The sequence below is a fragment of the Odocoileus virginianus genome, chromosome 27, assembly GCF_023699985.2.
Source record: "Odocoileus virginianus isolate 20LAN1187 ecotype Illinois chromosome 27, Ovbor_1.2, whole genome shotgun sequence".
NCBI lineage: Eukaryota > Metazoa > Chordata > Mammalia > Artiodactyla > Cervidae > Odocoileus > Odocoileus virginianus.
Window position 1 is genome coordinate 7,043,363 of NC_069700.1, and position 11,906 is coordinate 7,055,268.

The following is an 11,906-nucleotide window of genomic DNA, read 5'->3' on the forward strand; positions in this document are numbered from 1 at the left end:
CTCAAAAACAGGAGGGAAAAGGTTGATAGTGGGAAAAGGAGAAGGCTCCAGGTGTGCCCTCGTCGGAGGCTGTAGGCACGGGGGAGCTACAAGTAGGTGAGAAGCTGGGCCTCCTGTGTGATCCCCGTTAGTCATGTCTGGCTTTCCCTGGTTAGTCCTAAATTGAAAGCAAAGATAAAGATTAGGGAAGCTGTAAGTTATTAATCAAGCTCAGGTCAGTTGTTAACAGTAGTTAGTCTTAAGCTTCCTGGGTTGTAAGGAAAGCTATTAGTCAGGCTGACTTCCTAGGCTTGTTATAGATAAGGGGCTGGTTTTTTAGGCTTTTATATACGGTGGACCACGGTCTGTATATTCTGCCTCTCAGATAAAACACTGTAAAAATGAATTATGTGAAAAATGAAGTTTAAAAAACAAGGTAAACAAACTTTTTAGACTCCGCAGACAAAATTACTCTTTAATATAGCTATTAAAGTTCATGAACACTTACCTTGTCACAGGCCAGCACTGGTTTCCTGGACACCCCTCTGAGCAGACCCACTGAGTGGGTTTTTAAACCATTTGGGTTTGAGAGGAGTCGTCGCTGAGCCAGGTTTGTTTTGCCCAATACACAGCAAGCCAAACGCTGAGACACCTAGGTTCTCATCAGGGAGAGGGAGCACCAGTCTCAAAATGCTTCCCTTAAGGCAAGAGGCTTGGGGTGCCTGCGGGCCAAAAGATCAAGAGGCAAGGTGGACTGGGGCGTGGGGAACGTAGGGAAAGGTGATTGGGAAAAGGTGTGGGATGGTCATTCTGACCAGGTGTAACTAACCTATAGGCCTTTGCACGTTCAAAAGATCACAGGGCAGACACTCACCCAGGCCCGGTTGGAGGGTCGGTGGTCCCACCCAGTCTTAACCAGCTCAACTCGAAGTAGACACAGCTGACTCCAGGTTCCTGCAAAACAACTCAGGCAGACATCTTACTGTTACAAGTCAGTGTGCCCGACAATACACAGTGAGGCCAGACAACACAGAAATCTTAGTGTTTGAAGCAGAGAAAGGTTTATTGCAGGGCCATGCAGAGACAGGTGGCTCATACCTTAAAAAGCGCTTTTAGAGGGAAGGCGAGGCGGGGACGCGGCTCATTTTTGAAAACTTCTTGGTGTGGGATCCTTTGTCCCTGCAGTTGTCCGTGTAGGTCAGGTAACCTCTAGCAGGTAGGTAACAAAAGTTATCCTGTCCTACAGCTTTTTATCTAAAGGCATAACACTTTTAAAGGTAACAAGACCCGTAAGCAGAGCAACATCATTACCCTGCATTTTACTTGTTGAAGGTCCCAAGACTCCACTTTTGCCCTCTGAAGGCCAGGTCCTGGCTAACAGGAGGAGGTCCCTGCATGGTTGTGTACCCTTCCTGAGAGCACTTGTCCAGCATCCAGTCTGGGTCCTCCTGCCAGTCCCCAAGCCTAGCTAAAGAGGCAGCTTTCAGCTGATGGTGCCCCCATAACTAGGTCCCCAGGCCCTGGCCAGCCGTCATCCCTGAGGGAGCCAGATTCCCAACACCCAGCCGGCCCTCAGACTCCTCGGGACCCCTCAAGAGGGGGCCTGGTCCCATGGACTGAGACTGAGGGTGACCGCTGCCTTGGGGACCCCCACGGTGCTGCCATTTGGCAGAGCGGGACCTCTAACAGCTGCACACTGGCAGTCTTGCGCGTGGACTAAGGGCTGCCTGCCAGCCCGGCCCTGATAGGTCATCATTTGGGCCATGTGATGCCCGGAGGATACACAGGCCTTAAAACGACCTTGGAAAGTGAAGACAGGTGAAACAGATTTGACCCATGGTTTCAGTCCACCTAAAGAGGAGTTAGTTCCATTAAGGGAGCTGCTTCCGTAAGAGCCCAAATCTGTATAGAGCAGAGCAGACAGGGGCCAAGCTCTGTACGTGGTTTGGTCGCTAAGCCGTGTCTGACTCTTTGCGACCCCATGGACTGTAGCCCGCCAGGCTCCCCTGTCCATGGGATTCTCTAGACAAGAATACTGGAGTGGGTTGCCATTCCCTTCTCCAGGGAATCTTTCTGACCCAGGAATCAAACCCAGATCTCCTGCATTGCAGGAAGCTTCTTCACTGACTGAGCTAGGAGGGAAGATTAGATAAAAGATTAGATTAGAAGCTCTAGAGGGCATCTTAGAAATCAACAGTGCAAAAGTCAGTCCAGTTATGGGGTCAGCCAGCTTGTCATGTAAGGGCTACACAGAACTTTAAAGAAGCATGTGATGATTGAATGCAAACATTGATGCTCCACCCTCCATTACCATCTTTAGTTCTTCAGCTCTGGGGTCCTAAGCCTTGCTTAGGCAGTGCTTCTTCACATTAGCAAGTAGAAGGAGCTTTGCTCCTTCAAGTCTTAGCTTTCAAGAATTCCATGCACTTCATCTGAACCTTAGACCTGTCACTAACTTTTACAATCTTCTTTTTCTTACCTTTAAAATAGAGCCGACAGTGGTGATGACATCACATAGGTATTGGAAGGATGAAATGAGAAGGTGTGTAAGATGCTTGGCAGGGTGCCTGGGAGTCATCTGCTATTAGCTAAATGGTGACAGAACCTGGTAGCCTTGAACGGTCATTCACTGTGCTATTTGCTGATAAGTGAAATATATGGGTTTCCCAGGTGGCGCTAGTGGTAAAGAATCCACCTGTCGAGGCAGGAGCTGCAGGAGACGCCGGTTCATTCCCTGAGTCGGGAAGATCCCCTAGAATAGGAAATGGCAACCCACTCCAGTCTTCCTGCTCGGAAAATTTCATGGACACAGGAGGCTGGCGGGCTACAGCCCATGGGGCCTCAATCAGACATAACTGGGCGACTGACCAGCCACACGTACACAGAACTAAGTCCCGTGGAGGCTGCTCTTACCTGAGCCAGAGTGACCCTAAAAACAAGCCTCCTCCGCTCCCTGTCCTGTGCTAGACCCCACTCGGCTCAGAGCAAAGACCAGTCTTCTCTGCATCTGCCTCCTCTTACCCTATTGAATACTGGGGACCCCACTGTGTTAGGACCTTCTCGCGTTCCTTCTCCCTGCCCCAAATGCTATGTCCCCAGAGAGCCACGCAGCCTGTTCCCCGACCTCAATTTTGATCAAACGTCCCCTCCTAAGTCCTATGCCAACCACCCTACCCAAAATGGCAAACCCATTACCAGAATCTCAAGCTCTCCACACTCACCTCCACTCTTTCTTTCTTCCGCCGCACTCATCTTAATCTTCACAGGCAATACAGTAAGATTTTGCGGGATTGGAAGGAAAATTTTAAAAGTCACAGGTGCACTTTGTTTGAATGGATCCCTTGCGTCTCACCCCTTACTGCCTTGTAACCTGACTGCCCTCTGGTGGTTAATTATTCTTACTAAAATGATGAAAATGATTGCACAAAACAATCCAGCTTCAAGATCAAGAGGGACTCGGAGGTCAACCTGTTGCATTCAACGTGATGGGCCTGAGAGTTAAGACTTCAGGGTATGAAGGCAGCAGAAAGTATTCAGGAATGGCATTGCATCATTTTAAATTCACCTGTGGTAGGGTAGTAATTATCACTTACCGTCAACCTCAACCACCTGACCCTCTTTTTAAGAGCTAAGGCAATGGAGACCCAGTGAGGTTATAGCTATAAGACAACTGTCTTCATTTTGAGCAGTAACCAAAATTAACATAGTAAAAGAAAAGAAGTCCATTAAAGTATGATTGGGGAACATATGAGTTCAGGTAATTGACATATCAAATCACATCTCCAAAACATCTGAAGAGGGACAAATCTGGATGGTTCTGGGGGCTCATTTTCGCCTTCATTTTGACTATTAGGTGGAGAATTTGTTCAGCAGGTCTGAGTTGCTAATCACATAGGCAGACACCAGCTAAAGGGCCCAGAGGCTCCACTATCTGACCAGGGAGCTCCCCTTAGTGTCAGAGCAGATCTGTGCTTCACCCCAACCCCATCACTATAAATAAGTGGGAAATTAAGGGCACAGCTTCCCACCCCCACCCCGCTTGATTGCAGTCTTGGCCATTATAGTGCCTGTTCACCCTCTAAGCCTCACCTAAGCTGTGGAATAGAATTGCATACACTGCACTATTTTCTACTTGTAAAATTTTCCTCTAATAAAGTCTACTTTTCGCTCACTGGTGGCTCAGGCAGTAAAGAATCCACCTGCCAATGCGGGAGACCCGAGTTCAATCCCTGGGTCAGGAAGATCCCCTGAAGGAGGAAATGGCAACCCACCCCAGTATTCTTGCCTGGAGAATCCCATGGACAGAGGAGCCTGGTGGCTACAGTCCAGGGGTCGCAAAGAGTCAGACATGACTGAACAGCTAACACACACACAAAGCCTACTTTATTGTTTTTATTCTTTTTTTGCCTACCTTATTCTTGCATCATGTGGCACTGGTGGTGTGGTTTCATGACCCTTTGTTGGGATATATAACTGTATACAGAACTGTCCTGTTAGAGGGAGGGGATATTACTTTACCTGTCAAAACTGGTAGCATATTATTACATAGATGTGATTATAGACTTCCAATACTGTCCTGGTATATGGAAACCCCTGGTCAGAGGTCAGATATTGCTATGGGTTTATTTAACAAGTTCAGTTCAGTCACTCAGTCATGTCCAACTCTTTGCAACCCCATGAACCGCAGAACGCCAGGCCTCCCTGTCCATCACCAACTCCTGGAGTTTATTCAAACTCATCTCCATTGAGTTGGTGATGCCATCCAACCATCTCATCCTCTGTCATCCCCTTCTCCTCCTGCCCTCAATCTTTCCCAGCATCAGGGTCTTTTCAAATGAGTCAGCTCTTTGCATAAGGTGGCCAAATTATTGGAGTTTCAGCTTCAACATCTCTCCTACCAATGAACAGCCAGGACTGATCTCCTTTAGGATGGACTGGTTGGATCTCCTTGGAGTCCAAGGGACTCTCAAGAGTCTTCTCCAACACCACAGTTCAAAAGCATCAGTTCTTTGGTGCTCAGCTTTCTATATAGTCCAACTCTCACATCCATACATGACCACTAGAAAAACCATAGCTTTGACTAGATGGACCTTTGTTGGCAAAGTAATGTCTCTGCTTTTTAATATGCTGTCTAGGTTGCTCATAACTTTCCTTCCAAGGAGTAAGCATCTTTTAATTTTATGGCTGCAATCACCATCTGCAGTGATTTGAGAGCCCAGAAAAATAAAGTCTGCCACTGTTTCCACTGTTTCCCCATCTATTTGCCATGAAGTGATGGGACCAGATGCCATGGTCTTAGTTTTCTGAATATTGAGTTTTAAGCCAACTTTTTCACTCTCCTCTTTAACACATAATGAATCCATTAACCACTGGTAATTATTTGGCCTTTGCCCTCTTTTATATTTTGCATGAATCTTTGGCCCTTTTGTGTCAAGATGGCACATAAAGTGAGATTTTCTTTTTCTTTATGTTTCAGTAGGTTGGTAGGTTGTGTATTTCTAGGAATTCATTACTTCTACATTGTCCAATTTGTCGCCATGTAATTGTTCATAATACTTTCTTTCATTTCTGATTTTATAATATTCATGTCTTCTCTCTTTTACTGTTAGTCTAGCTAAAGTTTGACAGTTTTCTTTATCTGTTTCTTTAACAGATTTCTTTATCAGTTTTCTTTAACATAGATCTTAGTTTTATTGATCTTTTCTACTGTTTTTCTGATCTCTATTTCATTTATTTCTATTCTTGTCTCTATTATTTCCTTTCTTCTGTTAACTCTGGATTTGGTCTGGTTTTTCAGTGTGTTTGTTTTTTTGCTAGTCCCTTAGGTTTAAAACTAGGCTGTTTATTTAAGATCTTTCTTTTTCTCAGTGTAGACTCTTGTCAGTGTAAACTTCTTTATTAGAACTACTTTTGCTGAATCTCATCGGTTTTGGTATGCTGTTTTTATCTTCATGTGTTTCAAGATATTTCTTGATTTCCCTTTTGAGTTCTTAGACTCATTGATTATTAAGGAGTGTGTTGTTTAATTTCCATATAATTGTGCCTTTTTTTTTTTTCTGTTTTCCTCTTGTTATTGATTTCTAGTTTCATACCATCATGGTCAGAAAAGATCGTGGCTGGGAGATAAATCTGTCCTTCTGGTTCCATGTCTCGGTTGGCGGCAAATGGCCCAAAATTATTTTTAATCTTATCACTTTCTTGATTAAGTCTCCAAATTTCAACAAAAAGTTTTGTCAGAAAAATAGTTTAAGAAGAAATTTACCCAAGTGGCAAAGCATTTGATAAGGGCGGCCTGAGTCGCGTGGAAGAAAGGCCACAGCACTGGAGCAGTGTGGCTGCAGTGATGGGTGAAGACACCGTGCTGGCAAGGACATTTGAGCTGAGCAGTATTTTTGTAGAAATGAGGGTATTTTTGACAAAACAAACAGTACCCACTAACCACAAAGGAAATGACAGTGTGTCTGTGCAGAATGGGAGCTGGCCTGACGTTGAGGCAGTCCCAGCGCCGGTTGGAAAAGAATTTCCAGATACAGAGCATTTCAGAAGGGAGTGAGTTTATTAAGAACAAAGAGCAGAGATCACGTGGGCACTGTGAGCACAGTGAGACGACCTCCCGACAGACCAGGGAGAGTCAACAGTTTTCATGGGTTAATAGCTAAGTTTTAAAGCCTCAAGACAAAGAAAATTCCTGCTGGAAGGTTGGCGTTAGGTGATTGATTAGTTGGGGCGCTATAGAATGTTTACGGAAGTGGGCATCTTTCCCTAATTGGGGGTTAGGAAGTTTGTAATGATCAGGTATTTTTGGCAATAGGTACAAAGGGTCAGCTTCAGAAGTCAGCTTCAGAGGTGACCTTGGTTCTGAGCTCCGCACCTGTGGCCTTGGGGGCAGGACTCAACACCTGGGGTAGCTGTGTGGGTGTCACCAGAGATACGGCTTGAGAGCAGGAAGGGTCAGATGGAGAAGGTCCAAGAGCTGGGACCAAGTGTGGCCGGTGGAGCGGTGACCAGATCAGAAAGACTTGGTAACCGTGGGTGTCAGAGACCTGGAAAGGGAGAGGGTTGGAGGCAGGAGGGCCTCTATCTGGAGGTGCAGAGCAGCTGAGAGGATCAGAGAGGTCACAGCTAACCTAGGGCTTGAGAGTGAACCTGGGATACGTGGGGCATGAAAAATCAAAATGAGGGAGTCAGCAAGGAGCAGGTTGGCGAACTGGTCACATTTGCTTGCAAATCGGCAGAGCTTGAGGCAACAACAAGTCTGCATTTTATGGAAAGTCCAGAAGCAGTTATAGACTCTATGCATGCATGCTAAGTCACTTCTGCCTTGTCCAACTCTTTGCAACCCCAAGGACTGTAGCCCGCCAGGCTCCTCTGTTCATGGGATTCTCCAGGCAAGGATACTGGAGTGGGTTGCATGCAGTATGAAAATGCAAAGTTATGAGGTTAAAGGCACCGTGAAGAACAAACTCTAAGACATTCAATCAAACCCTACACAAGGTACAGAAGTACAACTTCCCCCAACGCGGGGTGAGGTGTTGCCAGTCTTCTGCCGCGAAAACTCTGCTCGGCGCAATTCCCAGTGGAAACAGCAGAGGGCAGCAAGAGCAGGCGGTTGGGATGCTTTTCACTCAGGTGAGGGGAACTTCATGCCTAAGCAGCTGTTGGGGTTCTGCTGGGTTTCCACCAAGATCTGGCTTTCCAGGGGCTGGGGAAGGCAAGATGGACTCCCGTTTGTCAGGTAAACCACAGATCTATCTTCGTGCTGATGGAAAAGCTGAGCAAGGCAACAAAGACCTCTTTACTCCTTCAAGTAAGAAGAATCATAGCTAAAGGCATTGAGTGCCTCATGTTCTGAGAGCTGTATGCATCTTATGTCCAATAACTAGTATCTTTTAAAAAAGGAAGCAGTTGGTGTTATTATTACCTTCCATATTTTATAGGAAATAAATTCAAGTGGATGAAACTTGTAAATGGTTGCTATCTGGCTCTAGAGTCTGCACACTTAACCTACATTGTGTTAACCTCTGTGAAGTTGTACTGTTTTGTGTGTGTGTGTGTGTGTGTGTGTGGGTGTGTGTGTTTGCTCTTTGGAGCATAGTTTTTGTCAGCTGTTTAGATTTAGGGTAAAGGGAGGAACTTGAAGGTGTTTTTGATCTTTCTTATTAAAACCCTGTAAGGCAGTAACAAGATTGCTGGACCAGAGTTACTTTAAGCATGGTCCTCTGACTAATGCTGGTCCACGGGCTGTGTGTGATGGTCTGCAACCCAGTAAGTACAGAAATTCAGAGCACAGCCTCAGACACTGACACCAGTTTGAGAGAGTCATTTTACACCTGTTGAATCTAATAATAAAAATTAAGGGCTTGTATTTGTATGTCTTTTTATTTCATTTTCATTTTTTAATTTTTATTATGTTTCATATTTCATTTTTATTTCATTTTCTAGTAACTCATATTTATTGCATTTGAGAAGACATAAGTCCACAACAGATAGGAATAAAAAAAAAAAAACTGGTTCTTGGCCACAAGACTGCATAAGAAGCACTGCAGTGGACTCCATAACACAGGCATAAGAGTCTGTAGGGTTTTAGATCTGTTCCTTTTACCGGGGAAATGAACACACAGCACAAGGATTAAAAACAGGGAGGAGTTATTCCGGTAAATGCTCCAACCGCTCCCCTGATGGTCATGATTAAAATATAATGAAGGAGGAGGAGGCAGAAGTAGAGGAGAGAGGAGAATAGTGAAGATGGAGAGAAGGGGGAAGGAAAAAGCTTAATAAGACTTTTATTATTAAGTCTTAGTAAGGAACAGGATCCTCCCCACTTCTGATAATGACCCAGGAAAAACACAAAATTATAAAGAGACAGATGGCGTGTGGAATCTTTTTGTTCAACACCTGCCCTTAGGTATTGCCGAAGCATCTTTCACACATACATTTGATACAGCAAAAGATCCAGACATCCATGAGATAACCAGGTTTCACACTGATTTATTCCTAGTCATCTATCATGAAAAATACTTGATTTTCAGGTGAAAGAAGAGCCCTTGGCCGCTTTCAAGCTTCAGCATCAAAATGTTGCTGTCTAGGAATGTGGGAGAGAAGAGTTCTAGGAGAAGTGGCATTTCTCAGAGGAAAACAAAAATAGAGACAAAAAAGAGCTTGTTAAGGCAGACGTAACATTTTTAACTGGGGCCATGGAATGTGTTAAGAGGAAAAGAGGAAGAAAATGCAATGCCCTTTGTTCACTGGCAGACGTTTTCCTTCTTTAAGGAAATCAAGGGGGAGAATGCTCAGTTCTGCCTTGACTCGGGAGCACCTGTCCGGCCTTGCAGAGAGACGCCCATCCATGTCATATGATTTGCAAGAAGTGAGAGTCAGCAGCGACTTGGAGGTCTGAGCCTGAGCAGCTGCAGGAATGGGGAAGAGGGCAGGTAGAGGCTTGGGAGGAGAGCCTGGACACTGGTCAATTTTGGACCTAGTGATTCCAAGGTGTCTCTCAGACATCCAAGCGGAAATGTCGCGTAGATGATTGAGCACAAGCCTGGAGATGTCAGTTAAGCTCCTCTCAGCTCCAAATCCACTTTTCAGTGCCTGCTCTGTGATAACAGAGCTGAACCCTGTAAATATTTGCACTTTGCCCTCTGGCATGATACTGTGCGTTCTTAGCAAAGAGCGCTGACAGGACACTGCAACAGCACGGAAGGGTTTCTTCTCACCATTTTGGTGAACATTTCTGAACGGTCGCTTGCACTGTGCGTGGCATTGGCAGAGCTCGGCTCCTGCAGCGAATGACACCAATGCCAGCGCCTGGCAGGCAGCGGCACCGGACACCCCCTCATGGATGGCCTCCTCCAGGGCCGTGCTGGGCAGCTCTGCCACTGTTTCGACACAGTACTGCTGATACACTGGTATCGCCTGGCAACCATTTCCCCATCTTCCCTCAGCCTCCTAATCTCATTACTCACTGTCAGGGGTGGAGGGTGAGAGGCAGAGGGAAAAAACTTATCCTGCTTTCTGGGAAGAAGAAAGTGAGCATACCAAAATAAAAAAGTAAATAAGCAACTGACTCAGGAAACACTTTCTCCATCCCGGCTCACTCTGTTTTTTGTTTTTTTTTTTTTAACAGGAGTCTTTATGTCAGCATGGTGGGGTGGACGAACCCCGTGAAGATTCATCGCAGGCTGGTTATTGTACAATTTGTGCAAAATCAGGGGAAAAAAGTGGGGGTTGGGAGAAGGAGTCGGGAGGAAAGGTGAGCAGCTGAGGAGAAGTGAAAAGAATCAGATGTCCGTGAACGTGGGGGCACTGGGCTGAACCTGCAAGGGGGCTGCCCTCCAGATGGACTTCTGAGTGCCCTCTGGAACACTGTAGGGCAAAGAAAGAATGTGAATCACCATACTGCTTCCTTTGTGGCGTCTGTCTGTCTGAGTAACAGGTTCTTTTAGACGACTCATATTTGTAAATACTACAAAAATACAAAATTAGCCAGCTTATAATCTGGAGATGGTTCATCCTGGAGGAAGTAAAATCAAAACAATATTAGCAATACTATGCTGAAGAGCAGTTCCAACCTTTTAAAAGCTCTTAGAATCTAAGATGATTTGGGGGGGAGGCTGGGAAAGACTTTAAGAGACTATCTACTAGCTCTCTGACTTGAAGAAAGGAAGGAATTTTGAATCTAATTTGAGAGATGAGAGAACTGAACCCTAGGAAGATGAGAGGATTTAATTTTACTGAAGTCCAGCGGCGAGTGAGGCGGAGCAGGGCTTAGAAATCCAAGTGTCCCCTTCTGGCAATGCTCTCTTACCTCCTGTTGTCTCTTTGGCTGACGAGTGATCACGATGAATTATGAGGAATAAATTCCTTCTGTGCTGGGAGGAGGGCGTGGGGAATAAACAGGTGGTCACCTACAAGGCTGCTGAAATCTACAAGGAGAACAGCAGGAATGGTTCTTGAGCCCCAGCTGTCCATTAGAATCACTCGAAGAGCTGTGATTGGGTCCTCCGGCAGGTGAGTTAAATCAGAACCTCAGGGTGATGGGGTAGGGTGTTGGGGGTGGGGTGATTCTAAGATGCAGCCAGGGCTGAGACTCACTGTCTAGAACCGTGATTCTTAATGGGGATAATGGAAAACAGTCAGCAAGAGCTGCGATGCAGTGAGCATGCCCCACACTGGCCTGGAGGGCTTGCTGGGCTCAGGCCCAGTGTTTCTAGGTTCTGGGGCGGGACCAAGGAGTTACGTTTCTAAAAGCTCTCCTCCCACCCTGTGATGCTGCTGAGTCAGGGAATACACTTTGAGAACCACTGCCCTACAGGTAACTTTGCAAACTCTCCCCAGCCTGACAGAGTCTGTTGTACCCCCTAGAGTGGACTCAGGGAGCACAGGACAGGGACAGGGTAGTTCTGATTTAAAATCCCAGCTAAAGTGATCACAGAGCTCCCATCATAGTTGGTATCATCTCTCAGGAGGCCTGCAGGCAAACGCTGCCAACAGCAACCCAGAACATACAAAGCAGATTCGCATGCTGGTTATATTACTTTTCTTAGCTGAAAATCAAGTCTCTTGAAACTCATCCTAGAACTAGTTAATTTTCAGGAGATAGTTCTAAAATGGCTAGAAATGGTCTATTATCAGGCACGCAGACAAGCCAGCAACCAGGAGCAAGGGCTTTATCTCAAAAACCCCAGCTTACCAGGAGACTATCTTTTGACCTCTATGGGGCTTGCCCCGACTGCTTTACCTCACCTTATACGGTAACGGCCAGGACCTCCATCACAAAACGAGGTCTGAGAAACATCTGCTCTCAGAGGAAAGGCAGCAGTGAAGTGAAGACACCATGGATGGGGCCAACCTTCCAGCCAGGCCTCTGTGGCTCCGTGGATTCTGTCTTGAAGATGATCTATGCCCGGACCAGGCAAGGCCACAGT

At 46.0% G+C, this 11,906-nt stretch overlaps 1 long non-coding RNA gene across 1 annotated transcript; it reads right to left on the minus strand.

The window, feature by feature from the left end:
* Nucleotides 1-5,906: 5,906 nt before the first annotated feature.
* On the minus strand, nucleotides 5,907-11,881 carry LOC139031612 (uncharacterized). The gene is made up of 2 exons (XR_011484118.1): nucleotides 11,725-11,881; nucleotides 5,907-10,904 (listed from the first exon to the last, which is right to left on the minus strand). It is a non-coding gene; the product is annotated as an uncharacterized lncRNA (long non-coding RNA).
* Between the last annotated feature and the right edge of the window lie 25 nt (nucleotides 11,882-11,906).